Raw genomic sequence first — 17,445 nt, forward strand, 5'->3', positions numbered from 1 at the left:
TTGAGAAATCATGTTGACTTGCTGAGTCAACACTTTGTTCTGAGCCAATATGGCATTCAGAGCATCAATTTCAAGAACTCCCTTCCTCTGAGGCGTCCCACTATTCACGAAATTCCTCTCAGAAGTGTACATGAATTGGTTATTTGCAACCATTTCAGTAAGTTCTTGAGCTTTTGCAGGCATTTTCTTCAGGTGAATGGATCCACCTGCAAAATGGTCCAATGACATCTTCGAAAACTCAGATAGACCATAATAGAATATATCTAATATGGTCCATTCTGAAAACATGTCAGAAGGACACTTTTTGGTCATTTTTTTGTATCTTTCCCAAGCTTCATAGAGGGATTCACCATCTTTTTGCTTGAAGGTTTGAACATCCACTCTAAGCTTGCTCAGCTTTTGAGGAGGAAAGAATTTATCCAAGAAGGCCGTGACCAGCTTATCCCAGGAGTCCAGGTTATCTTTAGGTTGTGAGTCCAACCATGTTCTAGCTCTGTCTCTTACAGCAAAAGGGAAAAGCATGAGCCTGTAGACTTCAGGATCTACTCCATTCATCTTAACAGTCTCACAAATCTGCAAGAACTCAGTTAAAGACCGGTAAGGATCTTTAGATGAAAGTCCATGAAACTTGCAGTTCTGTTGCATTAAAGCAACTAATTGAGGTTTCAGCTCAAAATTGTTTGCTCCAATGACAGGAATTGAGATGCTTCTTCCATCAAACTTGGACGTGGGTTAATAAAACCACCAAGCATCCTCCTTGCATTGTTGTTCTTGGGTTCGGCTGCCATCTCCTTCTCTTGTTCGAAAATTTCAGAAAGGTTGCCTCTAGATTGTTGTAATTTAGCTTCTCTTAGTTTTCTCTTCAGAGTCCTTTCAGGTTCAGGATCAGCTTCAACAAGAGTGCCTTTTTCCTTATTCCTGCTCATATGAAAGAGAAGAGAAAAAGAAAAAAGAAGAGGAATCCTCAATATCTAGACAAAGAGGATCCTTATTATTAGTAGAAGAAGAAAGGAATAAGAGTTGAGAATCCAAACACAAGGGTGAGGATAGAGGCAGTGATTGGAGATGAAGAGAGGTGAAGAGAAGTGTTAGTAAATAAATAAATAAATAGAAGAAGAGAAGAGAGAGAATTCGAAAATAATTTTGAAAAAGTAGTTAATGATTTTCGAAAATTAAAGATAAGATATAATTAAAATTAAAATTTAAAACAATTAAAAAGAATTTTTGAAAAAGAGATGAGATATTTTCGAAAATTAAAGAGAGAAAAGTAGTTAGGTGGTTTTGAAAAAGATAAGAAACAAACAAAAAGTCAAATAGTTAGTTGAAAAAGATATTAAAGTCAAATTTGAAAAGATAAGAAGATAAGAAGTTAGATAAGATATTTTGAAATTAAATTTTTGAAAAAGATATGATAAAAAGATAAGATAAGAAGATATGATAAAAAGATATGGTTGAAAAATATTTAATTTTTAAAATTAAAATTAATTACTTAACTAACAAGAAACTAAAAGATAAGATTCTAGAATTTAAAGATTGAACCTTTCTTAACAAGAAAATAACAAACTTCAAATTTTTGAATCAATCACATTAATTGTTAGCATAATTTCGAAAATTAAGATAAAATTAAGAAAAAGATTTTTTGAAAAATATTTTAAAGAATTTTCGAAAATTAATAAGAAAAATGAAAAAGATTTAATTTTTGAAAAAGTTTTAAAAAGATAAGATTTTTAAAATTGAAAATTTGACTTGACTTGTAAGAAACAACTAATTTTAAAAATTTTTGACCAAGTCAACTCAAATTTTCGAAAATTTGGAGAGAAATAAGGAAAAGATATTTTTTATTTTTAAATTTTTAATGATGAGAAAGAAAAACACAATTATGACCCAAAACATGAAAATTTTGGATCACAACCAATTATGCATGCTAGAACACTATGAATGACAAGATGAACACCAAGAATACTTTGAAGATCATGATGAACATCAAGAACAAATTTTTGATGCAAAGAAAACATGCAAGACACCAAACTTAGAAATTTTTAATGCTTAGACACTATGAATGCAAAAATGCACATGAAAAACAACAAAAGACACAAAACAAGAAAACATCAACAATGGCACTTTGGTATGTGCATCTATTAACTCAACACTTTCTTTCCACAACTTCGCTCAACTAACCAGCAAGTGTACTGTGTCGTCCAAGTAATAAACCTTACGTGAGTAAGGGTCGATCCCACAGAGATTGTTGGTATGGAGCAAGCTATGGTCACCTTGTAAATCTCAGTCAGGCGGATAGTAATTGATTATGGATTTTTGAAAATTAATAATAAATAATAAACATAAAATGAAGATAAAGTTACTCATGTAATCCAATGGTGGGAATTTCAGATAGGTGTATGGAGGTGCTGTGTTCCTTCTGAATCTCTGCTTTCCTACTTCTTCCTTCTAGTTTTTCATCACTCCTTTTTATGGCAAGCGGTATGTAGGGCATCACCGTTGTTAATGGCTACATCCCATCCTCTCAGTGAAAAAGGTCTAAATGCTCTGTCACAGCACGGCTAATCATCTATCGGTTCTCAATTAGGTTGGAATAGAATCCAGTGATTCTTTTGCGTCTGTCACTAACGCCCAGCCTTCAGGAGTTTAAAGCTCGTCACAGTCATTCAATCCCGGAATCCTACTCAAAATACCACAGACAAGGTTAGACTTTCTGGATTCCCATGAATGCCGCCATCAATTCTAGCTTATACCACAAAGATTCTGATTAAGGAATCCAAGAGATATGCACCCGGTCTAAGGTAGAACGGAAGTGGTTGTCAGTCACGCGCGTTCATAGGTGAGAATGATGATGAGTGTCACGGATCATCACATTCGTCAAGTTGAAGTGCAACAAATATCTTAGAACAGGAATAAATCGAATTGGATGGAAAATAGTAGTAATTGGATTAAAACTTGAGGTACAGCAGAGCTCCACACCCTTAATCTATGGTGTGTAGAAACTCCACTGTTGAAAATACATGTGATCAAGGTTCAGGCATGGCCGAATGGCCAGCCCCCAAAACGAAAACCAGGGTATAAGAAATCCAAATATAGAACCAAGATGTCTAATATGATAGTAAAAAGTCCTATTTATACTAGACTAGCTACTATGGTTTACAAAAGTAAGTAATTGATGCATAAATCCACTTCCGGGACCCACTTGGTGTGTGCTTGGGCTGAGCTAGATTTATTCACGAGCTGAGGCTTCTCTTGGAGTTGAACGCCAAGTTGTAACGTGTTTTGGGCGTTCAACTCTGGATCGTGACGTGTTTCTGACGTTTGACTCCAGAATGCAGCATGGAACTGGCGCTTAGCGCCAGTTTACGTCATTTAATCTCGAACAAAATATGGACTATTATATATTGCTGAAAAGCTTTGGATGTCTACTTTCCAGCATTGTTAAGAGCGCGCCATTTAAAGCTCTGTAGTTCCAGAAAATCCATTTCGAGTGCAGGGAGGTTAGATTCCAACAGCATCAGCAGTCCTTTGTCAGCTTCCTTCTCAGAGTTTTGCTCAGGTCCCTCAATTTCAGCCAGAAAATACCTAAAATCACAGAAAAATACATAAACTCATAGTAAAGTCCAGAAATATAAATTTAGCATAAAAACTAATGAAAACATCCCTAAAAGTAACTAGATCATACTAAAAACTACCTAAAAACAATGCCAAAAAGCGTATAAATTATCCGCTCATCACGCGTACGCGTCAATCTCGAAATAAGCCATTGACACGGATGCACTATGTATGCGTACACGTCGCGTCCATTGCACCACCATTCGCGCGCGTGGGCCATGCGCGCGTACGCGCGGATGTCCTTCATTCACTACATTTCTTTTCTTCTCCTCTTTCCATTTCTTTCCTCCTCCTTTCTTCTTTCCTTCTTCTCCCCTCATCTAACACTTCCAAACACCACATATAACCATTTAGTAAAGTAGTTACTTAGTTTAGTTTTCATTTCATTTTCCCTTTTCATTATAAGTGTTGGATTACTAATTGTGTTTACTATACATTGCTGCTTATCATTAATTACATGCTATTTAGCATGATTGTTGTGAATTTCCATTGTTGGATTCTATTATTGAGGTTATATTTCGCTACTTGGTTTTGAGTTCTTCAGACTTCATTTGGTGAACACCAAGTACACTAGATTTGCCTTCAAGCATGTTTAATCTTTTTGAATTGCATGATTTGGTCACCATGTGATTTGACTCAATTTCCTTGATTAAGCAACCTCTTGATGGATGATGCTGTGCATTTACCTTAATGCATTGAGTTTCATGGTTATATGCATCCATACATTTTTCGCTTGAATGCTTTCATGCCTCTTTAATGCTTGTTTAACTTTACAAGTTTACTTAAAGCATCTCAAGCACACTAGGACAAGTGAAGTGCATGCTTCTTTTGTGACATCACCCTTCTATGCTAATGTGTGTTCTAAAAGGCGCCTAATTTAGAATTCACATACCTAATATTTCTTCATGTCACATGATGAGCGGATAATTTATACGCTTTTTGGCATTGTTTTTAGTATGTTTTTAGTATGATTTGGTTAGTTCTTAGTATATTTTTATTAGTTTTTAATTAAAATTCACTTTTCTGGACTTTACTATGAGTTTGTGTGTTTTTCTGTGATTTCAGGTATTTTCTGGTTGAAATTGAGGGACCTGAGCAAAAATCTGATTCAGAGACTGAAAAGGACTGCAGATGCTGTTGGATTCTGACCTCCCTGAACTCGAAGTATATTTTCTAGAGCTACAGAAGCTCAATTGGCGAGCTCTCAACGGCGTTGGAAAGTAGACATCCTGGGCTTTCCAGCAATATATGATAGTGCATACTTTGCCCAAGATTTGATGACCCAAACCGGCGTTCAAAGTCACCTTCAGAATTCCCAGCGTTAAACGCCGGAACTGGCACCAAAGTGGGAGTTAAACGCCCAAACTGGCACAAAAGCTGGCGTTTAACTCCAAGAGAAGTCTCTACACAAAAATGCTTCAATGCTCAGCCCAAGCACACACCAAGTGGGCCCGGAAGTGGATTTTTATGTCATTTACTCATCTTTGTAATTCTTAAGCTACTAGTTCCCTATAAATAGGACCTCTTACTATTGTATTTTCAATCTTTTGATCATGGTTTTATGATTGAACCCTCTTTGGGAGGCTGGCCTCACGGCCATGCCTAGACCTTGTTCTTATGTATTTTCAACGGTGGAGTTTCTACACACCATAGATTAAGGTGTGGAGCTCTGCTGTACCTCGAGTATTAATGCAATTACTATTGTTCTTCTATTCAATTCCGCTTGTTCTTGTTCCAAGATATCACTTGTTCTTCAACTTGATGAATGTGATGATCCGTGACACTCATCATCATTCTCACCTATGAACGTGTGACTGACAACCACCTCCGTTCTACCTTTGATTGAGTGAATATCTCTTGGATTCCTGATACACGACGCATGGTTGATCGCCTGACAACCGAGCGCTCGCCTGACAACCGAGCCAGCCATTCTGTGAGATCAGAGTCTTCGTGGTATAGGCTAGAACTGATGGCGGCATTCAAGAGAATCCGGAAGGTCTAACCTTGTCTGTGGTATTCAGAGTAGGATTCAATGATTGAATGACTGTGACATGCTTCAAACTCGCGATTGTGGGGCGTTAGTGACAGACGCAAAAGAATCACTGGATTCTATTCCGACATGATCGAGAACCGACAGCTGGATAGCCGTGCCATGACAGGGTGCGTTGAACATTTCCACTGAGAGGATGGGAGGTAGCCACTGACAACGGTGAAACCCTTGCATAAGCTTGCCATGGAAAGGAGTAAGAAGGATTGGATGAAGACAGTAGGAAAGCAGAGAGACGGAAGGGACAAAGCATCTCCATTCGCTTATCTGAAGTTCTCACCAATGAATTACATAAGTATCTCTATCTTTATCTTTATGTTTTATTCATATATCACCCATACCCATTTGAGTCTGCCTGACTAAGATTTACAAGGTGACTATAGCTTGCTTCATACCAACAATCTCCGTGGGATCGACCCTTACTCGCGTAAGGTTTATTACTTGGACGACCCAGTGCACTTGCTGGTTAGTTGTGCGAAGTTGTGTTTATGCCATGGTATTGAGCACCAAGTCTTTGGGGCCATTACTAGTGATTATTTGAGTTGTGAAAAGTAGTGATCACAATTTCGTGCACCAAGTTTTTGGCGCCGTTGCCGGGGATTGTTTCGAGTATGGACAACTGACGGTTCATCTTGTTGCTTAGATTAGGTATTTTTTTCTTCAGAGTTCTTAAGAATGAATTCTAGTGTTTCAAGGTGATGTTCTTATCATCACCAAAGCTAATTGATTCTCATCAATTTAGCTCTTGAATGCAATGTCCTGCTGAAGCTTGGCTATCCATGTCTAATTCCTTTAGACTAAAGCTTTAGACTAACATTGCATGATTCCTGGAATTCTCATTAAGAATTTTGATACCTTTATTTTTTTTTCCACTTAATTTTTGAAAAAACAAAAAAAATTACAAAATCATAAAAACCAAAAATATTTTATGTTTCTTGTTTGAGTCTAGTGTCTTATTTTAAGTTTGGTGTCTTGCATGCATTGTTTATTTGATCTTGGTTCTATTTTCAAGTCAATAATACAGAGAAATTATACAGAAAAAGCTGGGCGATCGAAACGCCCAGTGAAGAAGGACAGACTGGCGTTTAAACGCCAGCCAGGGTACCTGGTTGGGCGTTTAATGCCCAAACGGGTAGAGCTTTGGGCGTTAAACGCCAGAATGTGCACCATTCTGGGCGTTTAACGCCAGGATGGCACAAGAGGGAGGATTTTGTTTTCAAATCAATTTTTTTTTCAAGTTTTCAAAGTTTTTCAAAATCAAATCTTTTTCAAATCATATCTTTTCAATCAAATCTTTTTCAAAATCAATTTCTTTCCTTTTTCAAAGATACTTGCTATCAATTAATGATTTGATTCAACATTTCAAGTATGTTACCTTTTCTGTTGAGGAAGGTTTAATGTTTGAATCATATCTTTTCTTGTTAGGCAAGTCATTAATTTTTAAAATCAAATCTTTTTAAAATTGTTTTCAAATCATATCATTTCAATCATATCTTTTTAAAAGCATAACTTTTCAATCAAATCTTTTTAATCACATCTTTTTCAAAATAGTTTTCAATCATATCTTTTTAAATTCTAATTTCAAAATTTTTTTCAAAAATTACTTGATTTCTTTCCCACTCTTGGTTTTCGAAAATCAATTAAAGTTTTTCAAAATGTTTTTAAAATCTTTTTAATTTAATTTTTGAAATTTCTTCCCCTCTTCTCGCATCCTTCTATTTATGGAGTACCACTCCTCCTCAATGCACAATTCGAACTCTATCTGACTAAGTTCGAATTCTTCTACCTCTTCCTTCTAATTTTCTTTTTCTCTGACACCTCAAGGAATCTCTATACTGTGACATAGAGGATTCCATATTTTCTTGTTCTCTTCTCTTTCATATGAGCAGGAACAAAGACAAAGGCATTCTTGTTGAAGCTGACCCTGAACCTGAAAGGACTTTGAAGCGAAAGCTAAGAGAAGCTAAGGCACAACTCTCTGTAGAGGATCTAACAGAAATCTTCAAAGAAGAACCCATGGCAGCCGAAAATAACAACAATGCCAACAATGCAAGGAAGATGCTGGGTGACTTTACTGCACCTACTCCCGACTTCTATGGGAGAAGCATCTCTATCCCTGCCATTGGAGCAAATAACTTTGAGCTTAAGCCTCAATTAGTTTCTCTAATGCAATAGAATTGCAAGTTCCATGGACTTCCATTGGAAGATCCTCATCAGTTCTTAGCTGAATTCTTGCAAATCTGTGACACTGTCAAGACTAATGAGGTTGACCCTGAGGTCTACAGACTTATGCTATTCCCTTTTTCTATAAGAGACAGAGCTAGGACATGGTTGGACTCACAACCTAAAGAAAGCCTGAACTCTTGGGAAAAGCTAGTCAATGCCTTCTTGGCAAAGTTCTTTCCACCTCAAAAATTGAGTAAGCTTAGAGTGGAAGTCCAAACCTTCAGACAGAAGGAAGGAGAATCCCTCTATGAAGCCTGGGAAAGATACAAACAACTAATCAGAAAGTGTCCCTTTGACATGCTTTCTGAATGGAGCATCATAGGTATTTTCTATGATGGTCTCTCTGAACTATCCAAGATGTCTTTGGATAGCTCTGAACTATCCAAGATGTCTTTGGATAGCTCAAGAACTAATTGAAATGGTTGCAAATAACCAATTCATGTACACTTCTGAAAGGAATCCTGTGAACAATGGGACAAATCAGAAGAAAGGAATTCTTGAGATTGATACTCTGAATGCCATATTGGCTCAGAATAAAATATTGACTCAGCAAGTCAATTTGATTTCTCAACGTCTGTCTGGAATGCAAAATGCACCTGGAAGTACTAAGGATGCTTCATCTGAAGAAGAAGCTTATGATCCTGAGAACCCTTCAATGGAAGAGGTGAATTACCTAGGAGAACCCTATGGAAACACCTATAATTCTTCATGGAGAAATCATCCAAATTTCTCATGGAAGGATCAACAGAGACCTCAACAAGGTTTCAACAACAATAATGGTGGAAGAAACAGGTTTAGCAATGGCAAGCCTTTCCCATCATCTTCTCAGCAACAGACAGAGAATTCTAAGCAGAACCACTCTGACCTAGCAACCATGGTCTCTGATCTGATCAAAACCACTCAAAGTTTCATGAATGAAACAAGGTTATCCATTAGAAACTTGGAGGCACAAGTGGGACAGCTGAGCAAGACAATTACTGAACTCCCTCCTAGTCCTCTTCCAAGCAATACAGAAGAAAATCCAAAAGGAGAGTGCAAGGCCATCAACACGGCCGAATGTGGAGAGGAGGAAGAGGCAGTGAACGCCACTGAGGAAGACCTCAATGGACGTCCACTGGCCTCCACTGAGTTCCCCAATGAGGAATGGTGGACGAAATTGTGATCACTACAACTTCGCACAACTAACCAGCAAGTGTACTGGGTCGTCCAAGTAATAAACCTTACGCGAGTAAGGGTCGATCCCACAGAGATTGTTGGTATGAAGCAAGCTATGGTCACCTTGTAAATCTTAGTCAGGCAAACTCAAATGGGTATAGGTGATATACGAATAAACATAAAGATAAAGATAGAGATACTTATGCAATTCATTGGTGGGAATTTCAGATAAGCGTATGAAGATGCTTGGTTCCTTCTGTCTCTCTGCTTTCCTACTGTCTTCATCCAATCCTTCTTACTCCTTTCCATGGCAAGCTGTATGCAAGGGTTTCACCGTTGTCAGTGGCTACCTCCCATCCTCTCAGTGGAAATGTTCAACGCACCCTGTCACGGCACGGCTATCCAGCTGTCGGTTCTCGATCATGTCGGAATAGAATCCAGTGATTCTTTTGCGTCTATCACTAACGCCCCACAATCGCGAGTTTGAAGCTCGTCACAGTCATTCAATCATTGAATCCTACTCAGAATACCACAGACAAGGTTTAGACCTTCCGGATTCTCTTGAATGCCGCCATCAATTCTAGCTTATACCACGAAGATTCCGGTTAAGAAATCCAAGAGATAAATATTAGAGCCTTGTTTGCTTGTAGAACAGAAGTGGTTGTCAGGTACTCATTCATAGGTGAGAATGATGACGAGTGTCACATAATCATCACATTCATCATGTTCTTGGGTGCAAATGAATATCTTAGAACAAGAACAAGCGGAATTGAATAGAAGAACAATAGTAATTGCATTAATACTCGAGGTACAGCAGAGCTCCACACCTTAATCTATGGTGTGTAGAAACTCCACCGTTGAAAATACATAAGTGATAGTGTGATCATTGGCGTCGGCCCCAGAGAGGGAACCAGAAGAACCAAGATGAAAATACAATAGTAAAAGGTCCTATATATAGAGAACTAGTAGCCTAGGGTTTACAGAGATGAGTAAATGACAAAAAAATCCACTTCCGGGCCCACTTGGTGTGTGCTTGGGCTGAGCATTGAAGCATTTTCCTGTAGAGACTCTTCTTGGAGTTAAACGCCAGCTTTTATGCCAGTTTGGGCGTTTAACTCCCATCCTTGTGCCAGTTCCAGCGTTTAACGCTGGGAATTCTGAGGGTGACTTTGAACGCCGGGTTGGGCCATCAAATCTTGGGCAAAGTATAAACTATCATATATTGCTGGAAAGCCCAGGATGTCTACCTTTTAACGCCGTTGAGAGCGCGCCAATTGGGCTTCTGTAGCTCCAGAAAATTTACTTCGAGTGCAGGGAGGTCAGAATCCAACAGCATCTGCAGTCCTTTTTAGTCTCTGAATCAGATTTTTGCTCAGGTCCCTCAATTTCAGACAGAAAATACCTGAAATCACAGAAAAATACACAAACTCATAGTAAAGTCCAGAAAAGTGAATTTTAACTAAAAACTAATAAAAATATACTAAAAACTAACTAGATCATACTAAAAACATACTAAAAACAATGCCAAAAAGCGTACAAATTATCCGCTCATCACAACACCAAACTTAAATTGTTGCTTGTCCCCAAGCAACTGAAAATCAAATAAGATAAAAAAAAGAGAATATGCAATGAATTCCAAAAACATCTATGAAGATCAGTATTAATTAGATGAGCGGCACTTTTAGCTTTTTGCCTCTGAATAGTTTTGGCATCTCACTCTATCCTTTGAAATTCAGAATGATTGGCTTCTTTAGGAACTCAGAATCCAGATAGTGTCATTGATTCTCCTAGTTAAGTATGATGATTCTTGAACACAGCCACTTTATGAGTCTTGGCCGTGGCCCAAAGCACTCTGTCTTCCAGTATTACCACCGGATACACACATGCCACAGACACAGAATTGGGTGAACCTTTTCAGATTGTGACTCAGCTTTGCTAGAGTCCCCAATTAGAGGTGTCCAGGGTTCTTAAGCACACTCTTTTTGCCTTGGATCACAACTTTTATTTTTTTCTTCTTTCTCTTTTCTTTTCGTTTTCTTTTCTCCTCTTTTTTTCGTTTTTCTCTTTCTTTCTTTTTTGTATTCACTGCTTTTTCTTGCTTCAAGAATCATTTTTAATGATTTTTCAGATCCTCAGTAACATGTCTCCTTTTTCATCATTCTTTCAAGAGCCAACATTCATGAACCACAAATTCAAAAGACATATGCTCTGTTTAAGCATACATTCAGAAAACAAAAGTATTGCCACCACATCAAAATAATTAAACTATTATAAAATTCAAAATTCATGCAATTCTTTTCTTTTTCAATTAAGAACATTTTTCATTCAAGAAAGGTGATGGATTCATAGGACATTCATAACTTTAAGGCATAGACACTAAGACACTAATGATCACAAGACACAAACATAGATAAACATAAGCATGATTTTCGAAAAACAGGAAAATAAAGAACAAGGAAATTAAAGAACGGGTCCACCTTAGTGATGGCGGCTTGTTCTTCCTCTTGAAGATCCTATGGAGTGCTTGAGCTCCTCAATGTCTCTTCCTTGTCTTAATTGCTCCTCTCTCATGATTCTTTGATCTTCTCTAATTTCATGGAGGAGAATGGAATGTTCTTGGTGCTCCACCCTTAGTTGTCCCATGTTGGAACTTAATTCTCCTAGGGAGGTGTTCAGTTGCTCCCAATAGTTTTGTGGAGGAAAGTGCATCCCTTGAGGCATCTCAGGGATTTCATGATGAGAGGGGTCTCTTGTTTGCTTCATCCTTTTCTTAGTGATGGGCTTGAGGTCATTCCTTCTTAGTTGACTCGGCTTCCCTTTCTTTTCCATTGAGCGCCCTCTTCACAGATGTCTATGAGGACTTGGTCCAACCTTTGATCAAAGTTGACCCTTTTTGAGTTTGAAAGGGATCTTGGGGATTACCTTCTTCAAGGCCACAACTTCATAGAAGTGGTCTTGATGCACCCTTGAGATGAATCTCTCCATCTCCCATGACTCGGAGGTGGAAGCTTTTGCCTTCCCTTTCCTCTTTCTAGAGGTTTCTCCGGCCTTAGATGCCATAAATGGTTATGGAAAAACAAAAAGCAATTCTTTTACCACACCAAACATAAAAGGTTTGCTCGTCCTCGAGCAAAAGAAGAAAGAAGAGAGTAGAAGAAGAAGAAATAGAGGAGATGGAGATGGCTTTATATAGGGGTAGGGGAAGGGTTATGGTTCGGTTATGGGAGGGTGAGTTTGGGAGGGAAAGTGGTTTGAATTTGAATGGTAAGGTAGGTGGGGTTTTATGAAGGATGGATGTGAGTGGTGAAGACAAAGATGGGATTTGATAGGTGAAGGGTTTTTGGGGAAGAGGTGTTGAGGTGATTGGTGAATGGGTGAAGAAGAGAGAGAGTGGTGGGGTAGGTGGGGATCCTGTGGGGTCCACAGATCCTGAGGTGTCAAGGAAAAGTTATCCATGCACCAAGTGGCGAGCAAAAATTGCTCTTTGTGCCAATTCTGTCGTTAAACGCCGGGCTGGTTGGTGCACGAATTTGTGATTCGCACAACTAACCAGCAAGTGCACTGGGTCATCCAAGTAATACCTTACGTGAGTAAGGGTCGATCCCACGGAGATTATTGGTTTGAAGTAGACTATGTTTATTTTATTAGTCTTAGTCAGGATGTCAATAAAATTGATTGGATTTAATTGTAAGAAGTCAAAGTATTTGGAATAAGAAATTGTTACTTTATTAATGGAGAATCTGTTGGAGTTTTGGAGATGCTTTGTCCTTCTGAATTTCTACTTTTCCTTGAAATCCTCTTCCCACACGCAAGGTCCCTTCCATGGCAAGCTCTATGTAGGGTGTCACCGTTGTCAATGGCTACTTCCCATCCTCTCAGTGAAAACGTTCCTATGCTCTGTCACAGCACGGCTAATCATCTGTCGGTTCTCAATCAGGTTGGAATAGAATCCATTGATTCTTTTGCGTCTGTCACTAACGCCCAGCCTTCAAGAGTTTGAAGCCCGTCACAGTCATTCAATCCCAGAATCCTACTCGAAATACCACAGACAAGGTTTAGACTTTCCGGATTCTCATGAATGCCGCCATCAATCCGGCTTATACCACGAAGATTCTGATTAAGGAATCTATGAGATACTTATTCAATCTGATGTAGAACGGAGGTGGTTGTCAGGCACACGTTCATGGATTGAGGAAGGTGATGAGTGTCACGGATCATCACCTTCTCCATAATTAAGCACGAATGAACATCTTAGATAAGAACAAGCGTGTTTAAATGGAAAACGAAGTAATTGTATTAATTCATCAAGATGCTGCAGAGCTCCTCACCCCCAACAATGGAGTTTAGAGACTCATGCCATCAAAAAGTATGTAATTCAGATCTGAAAATGTCATGAGGTATAAGATTAGTCTCTAAAAGTTGTTTAAATAGTAAACTAGTAACCTTGGTTTACAGAATATGAGTAAACTAAGATAATTGGTGCAGAAATCCACTTCTGGGGCCCACTTGGTGTGTGCTGGGGCTGAGACTAAAGCTATCCACGAGCTGAGGCTTTTCTTGGAGTTGAACTCCAAGTTATAACGTGTTTTGGGCGTTCAACTCCGGATCATGACGTGTTTCTGGCGTTTAACTCCAGACAGCAGCATGTACTTGGCGTTCAACGCCAAGTTACGTCGTCTATCTTCGCTCAAAGTATGGAGTATTATATATTGCTGGAAAGCCCTGGATGTCTACTTTCCAACACCGTTAAGAGCGCGCCAACGGAACTCCTGGAGCTCCAAAAATTCCATTCCGAGTACAGGGAGGTCAGGATCCAACAGCATCAGCAGTCCTTTTTCAGCCTAACTCAGATTTTTGCTCAACTCCCTCAATTTCAGCCAGAAATTACCTGAAATCACAGAAAAACACACAAACTCATAGTAAAGTCCAGAAATATGATTTTTGCCTAAAAACTAATAATATTCTACTAAAAACTAATTAAAACATACTAAAATCTACATGAAATTACCCCCAAAAAGCGTATAAAATATCCGCTCATCACTGGTGCCCATTTCTGGCGTTTAACGCCAAGTTCTTGCCCTTTTCTGGCGTTTAACGCCAGTCTGGTGCCCCTTTCTGGCGTTAAACGCCCAGAATGGTGCCAGACTGGGCGTTAAACGCCCATCTGCAAGCCTTACTGGCATTTAAACGCCAGCAGGATCCTCCTCCAGGGTGTGCTGTTTTTCTTTCTATTTTTCATTCTGTTTTTACTTTTTCAATTGATTTTGTGACTTCTCATGATCATCAACCTACAGAAAACATAAAATAACAAAGGAAAATAGATAAAAACATAACATTGGGTTGCCTCCCAACAAGCGCTTCTTTAATGTCAGTAGCTTGACAGAGGGCTCTCATGGAGCCTCAGAGATGCTCAGAGCAATGTTGGGAACCTCCCAACACCAAACTTAGAGTTTGAATGTGGGGGTTCAACACCAAACTTAGAATTTGGTTGTGGCCTCCCAACACCAAACTTAGAATTTGACTGTGGGGGCTCTGTTTGACTCTGTTTTGAGAGAAACTCTTCATGCTTCCTCTCCATGGTGACAGAGGGATATCCTTGAGCCTTAAACACAAAGGATTCTTCATTTACTTGAAAGATCAATTCTCCTCTATCAACATCAATCACAGCCTTTGCTGTGGCTAGGAAGGGTCTGCCAAGGATGATGGATTCATCCATGCACTTCCCAGTCTCTAGGACTATGAAATCAGCAGGGATGTAATGGTCTTCAACTTTTACCAGAACATCCTCTACAAGTCCATGAGCTTGTTTTCTTGAGTTGTCTGCCATCTCTAGTGAGATTTTAGCAGCTTGCACCTCAAAGATCCCTAGCTTCTCCATTACAGAGAGAGGCATGAGGTTTACACTTGACCCTAGGTCACACAAGGCCTTCTTGAAGGTCATGGTGCCTATGGTACAAGGTATTGAAAACTTCCCAGGATCCTGTCTCTTTTGAGGTAATTTCTGCCTAGACAAGCCATCCAGTTCTTTGGTGAGCAAAGGGGGTTCATCCTCCCAAGTCTCATTTCCAAATAACTTGTCATTTAGCTTCATGATTGCTCCAAGGTATTTAGCAACTTGCTCTTTAGTGACACACTCATCCTCTTCAGAGGAAGAATACTCATCAGAGCTCATGAATGGCAGAAGTAAGTCCAATGGAATCTCTATGGTCTCATTTTGAGCCTCAGATTCCCATGGTTCCTCATTGGGGAACTCATTGGAGGTCAGTGGACGTCCATTGAGGTCTTCCTCAGTGGCGTTCACTGCCTCTTCCTCTTCTCCAAATTCGGCCATGTTGATGGCTTTGCACTCTCCTTTTGGATTTTCTTCTGTATTGCTTGGAAGAGTACTATGAGGGAGTTCAGTAATTTTCTTGCTCAGCTGACCCACTTGTCCTTCCAAGTTTCTAATGGAGGACCTTATTTCAGTCATGAAACTTTGAGTGGTTTTGATTAGATCAAAGACCATGGTTGCTAAGTCAAAAGTATTCTGCTTAGAACTCTCTGTCTGTTGCTGAGAAGATGATGGAAAAGGCTTGCCATTGCTAAACCTGTTTCTTCCATCATTATTATTGTTGAAACCTTGTTGAGGTCTCTGTTGATCCTTCCATGAGAGATTTGGGTGATTTCTCCATGAAGGATTATAGGTGTTTCCATAGGGTTCTCCCATGTAATTCACCTCTTCCATTGAAGGGTTCTCAGGATCATAAGCTTCTTCTTCAGATGAAGCTTCATTAGTACTACCTGGTGCATTTTGCATTCCAGACAGACTTTGAGAAATCATATTGACTTGCTGAGTCAATATTTTGTTCTGAGCCAATATGACATTCAGAGTATCAATCTCAAGAACTCCTTTCTTCTGATTAGCCCCATTGTTCACAGGATTCCTTTCAGAAGTGTACATGAATTGATTATTTGCAACCATTTCAATTAGTTCTTGAGCTTCTGTAGGCATCTTCTTCAAATGAAGAGATCCTCCAGCAGAGCTATCCAAAGACATCTTGGACAGTTCAGAGAGGCCATCATAGAAAATACCTATGATGCTCCATTCAGAAAGCATGTCAGATGGACACTTTCTGATTAATTGTTTGTATCTTTCCCAAGCTTCATAGAGGGATTCTCCTTCCTTCTGTCTGAAGGTTTGGACTTCCACTCTAAGCTTACTCAATTTTTGAGGTGGAAAGAACTTTGCCAAGAAGGCATTGACTAGCTTTTCCCAAGAGTTCAGACTTTCTTTAGGTTGTGAATCCAACCATATCCTAGCTTTGTCTCTTACAGCAAAAGGGAATAGCATAAGTCTGTAGACCTCAGGGTCAACCCCATTAGTCTTGACAGTGTCACAGATTTGCAAGAATTCAGCTAAGAACTGATGAGGATCTTCCAATGGAAGTCCATGAAACTTGCAATTCTGTTGCATTAGAGAAACTAATTGAGGCTTAAGCTCAAAGTTGTTTGCTCCAATGGCAGGGATAGAGATGCTTCTCCCATAGAAGTCGGGAGTAGGTGCAGTAAAGTCACCCAGCACCTTCCTTGCATTGTTGGCATTGTTGTTGTTTTCGGCTACCATGGGGTCTTCTTCTTTGAAGATTTCTGTTAGGTCCTCCACAGAGAATTGTGCCTTAGCTTCTCTTAGCTTTCGCTTTAAGGTCCTTTCAGGTTCAGGATCAGCCTCAACAAGAATGCTTTTGTCTTTGCTCCTGCTCATATGAAAGAGAAGAGAACAATAAAATGTGGAATCCTTTATGTCACAGTATAGAGATTCCTTGAGATGTCAGAGGAAAAGAAAAATGGAAGGGAGAGGTAGAAAATTCGAACTTATCAAGAAAGATGGAGTTCGAATTAAGCATTAAGGAATAGTGTTAGTCCATAAATAGAAAGATGTGAGAAGAGGGGAAGTAATTTTTGAAAAATTAAAAAGATTTTGAAAACATTTTGAAAAACACTTAATGATTTTCGAAAACAAAGAGTGGAAAAGAAATTAAGTGATTTTTGAAAAAGATTTTGAAATTAGAAATTAAAAAGATATGATTGAAAACTATTTTGAAAAAGATGTGATTAAAAAGATATGATTGATTTTAAAAAAATGTGATTGAGAAGATATGATTTGAAAAACATTTTAAAAAGATTTGATTTTAAAAATTAATAACTTGGCTAACAAGAAAAGATATGATTCAAACATTAAACCTTTCTCAACAGAAAAGGCAACATACTTGAATTGTTGAATCAAATCATTAATTGATAGCAAGTATCTTTGAAAAAGGAAAGAAATTGATTTTGAAAAAGATTTGATTGAAAAGATATGATTTGAAAAAGATTTGATTTTGAAAAATTTTGAAAACTTGAAAAAAAATTTGATTTGAAAACAAAAT

The 17,445-nt window shown here is 38.6% G+C and overlaps 1 non-coding gene across 1 annotated transcript; it reads left to right on the forward strand.

Moving 5' to 3' along the window:
- Positions 1-286: 286 nt before the first annotated feature.
- LOC112704751 (small nucleolar RNA R71) lies at positions 287-390 on the forward strand. The gene has a single exon (XR_003155359.1). It is a non-coding gene; the product is annotated as a small nucleolar RNA R71 (small nucleolar RNA).
- The last annotated feature ends 17,055 nt before the right edge of the window (positions 391-17,445 follow it).

This window comes from Arachis hypogaea, chromosome 7, assembly GCF_003086295.3.
Source record: "Arachis hypogaea cultivar Tifrunner chromosome 7, arahy.Tifrunner.gnm2.J5K5, whole genome shotgun sequence".
NCBI classification, from domain to species: domain Eukaryota; kingdom Viridiplantae; phylum Streptophyta; class Magnoliopsida; order Fabales; family Fabaceae; genus Arachis; species Arachis hypogaea.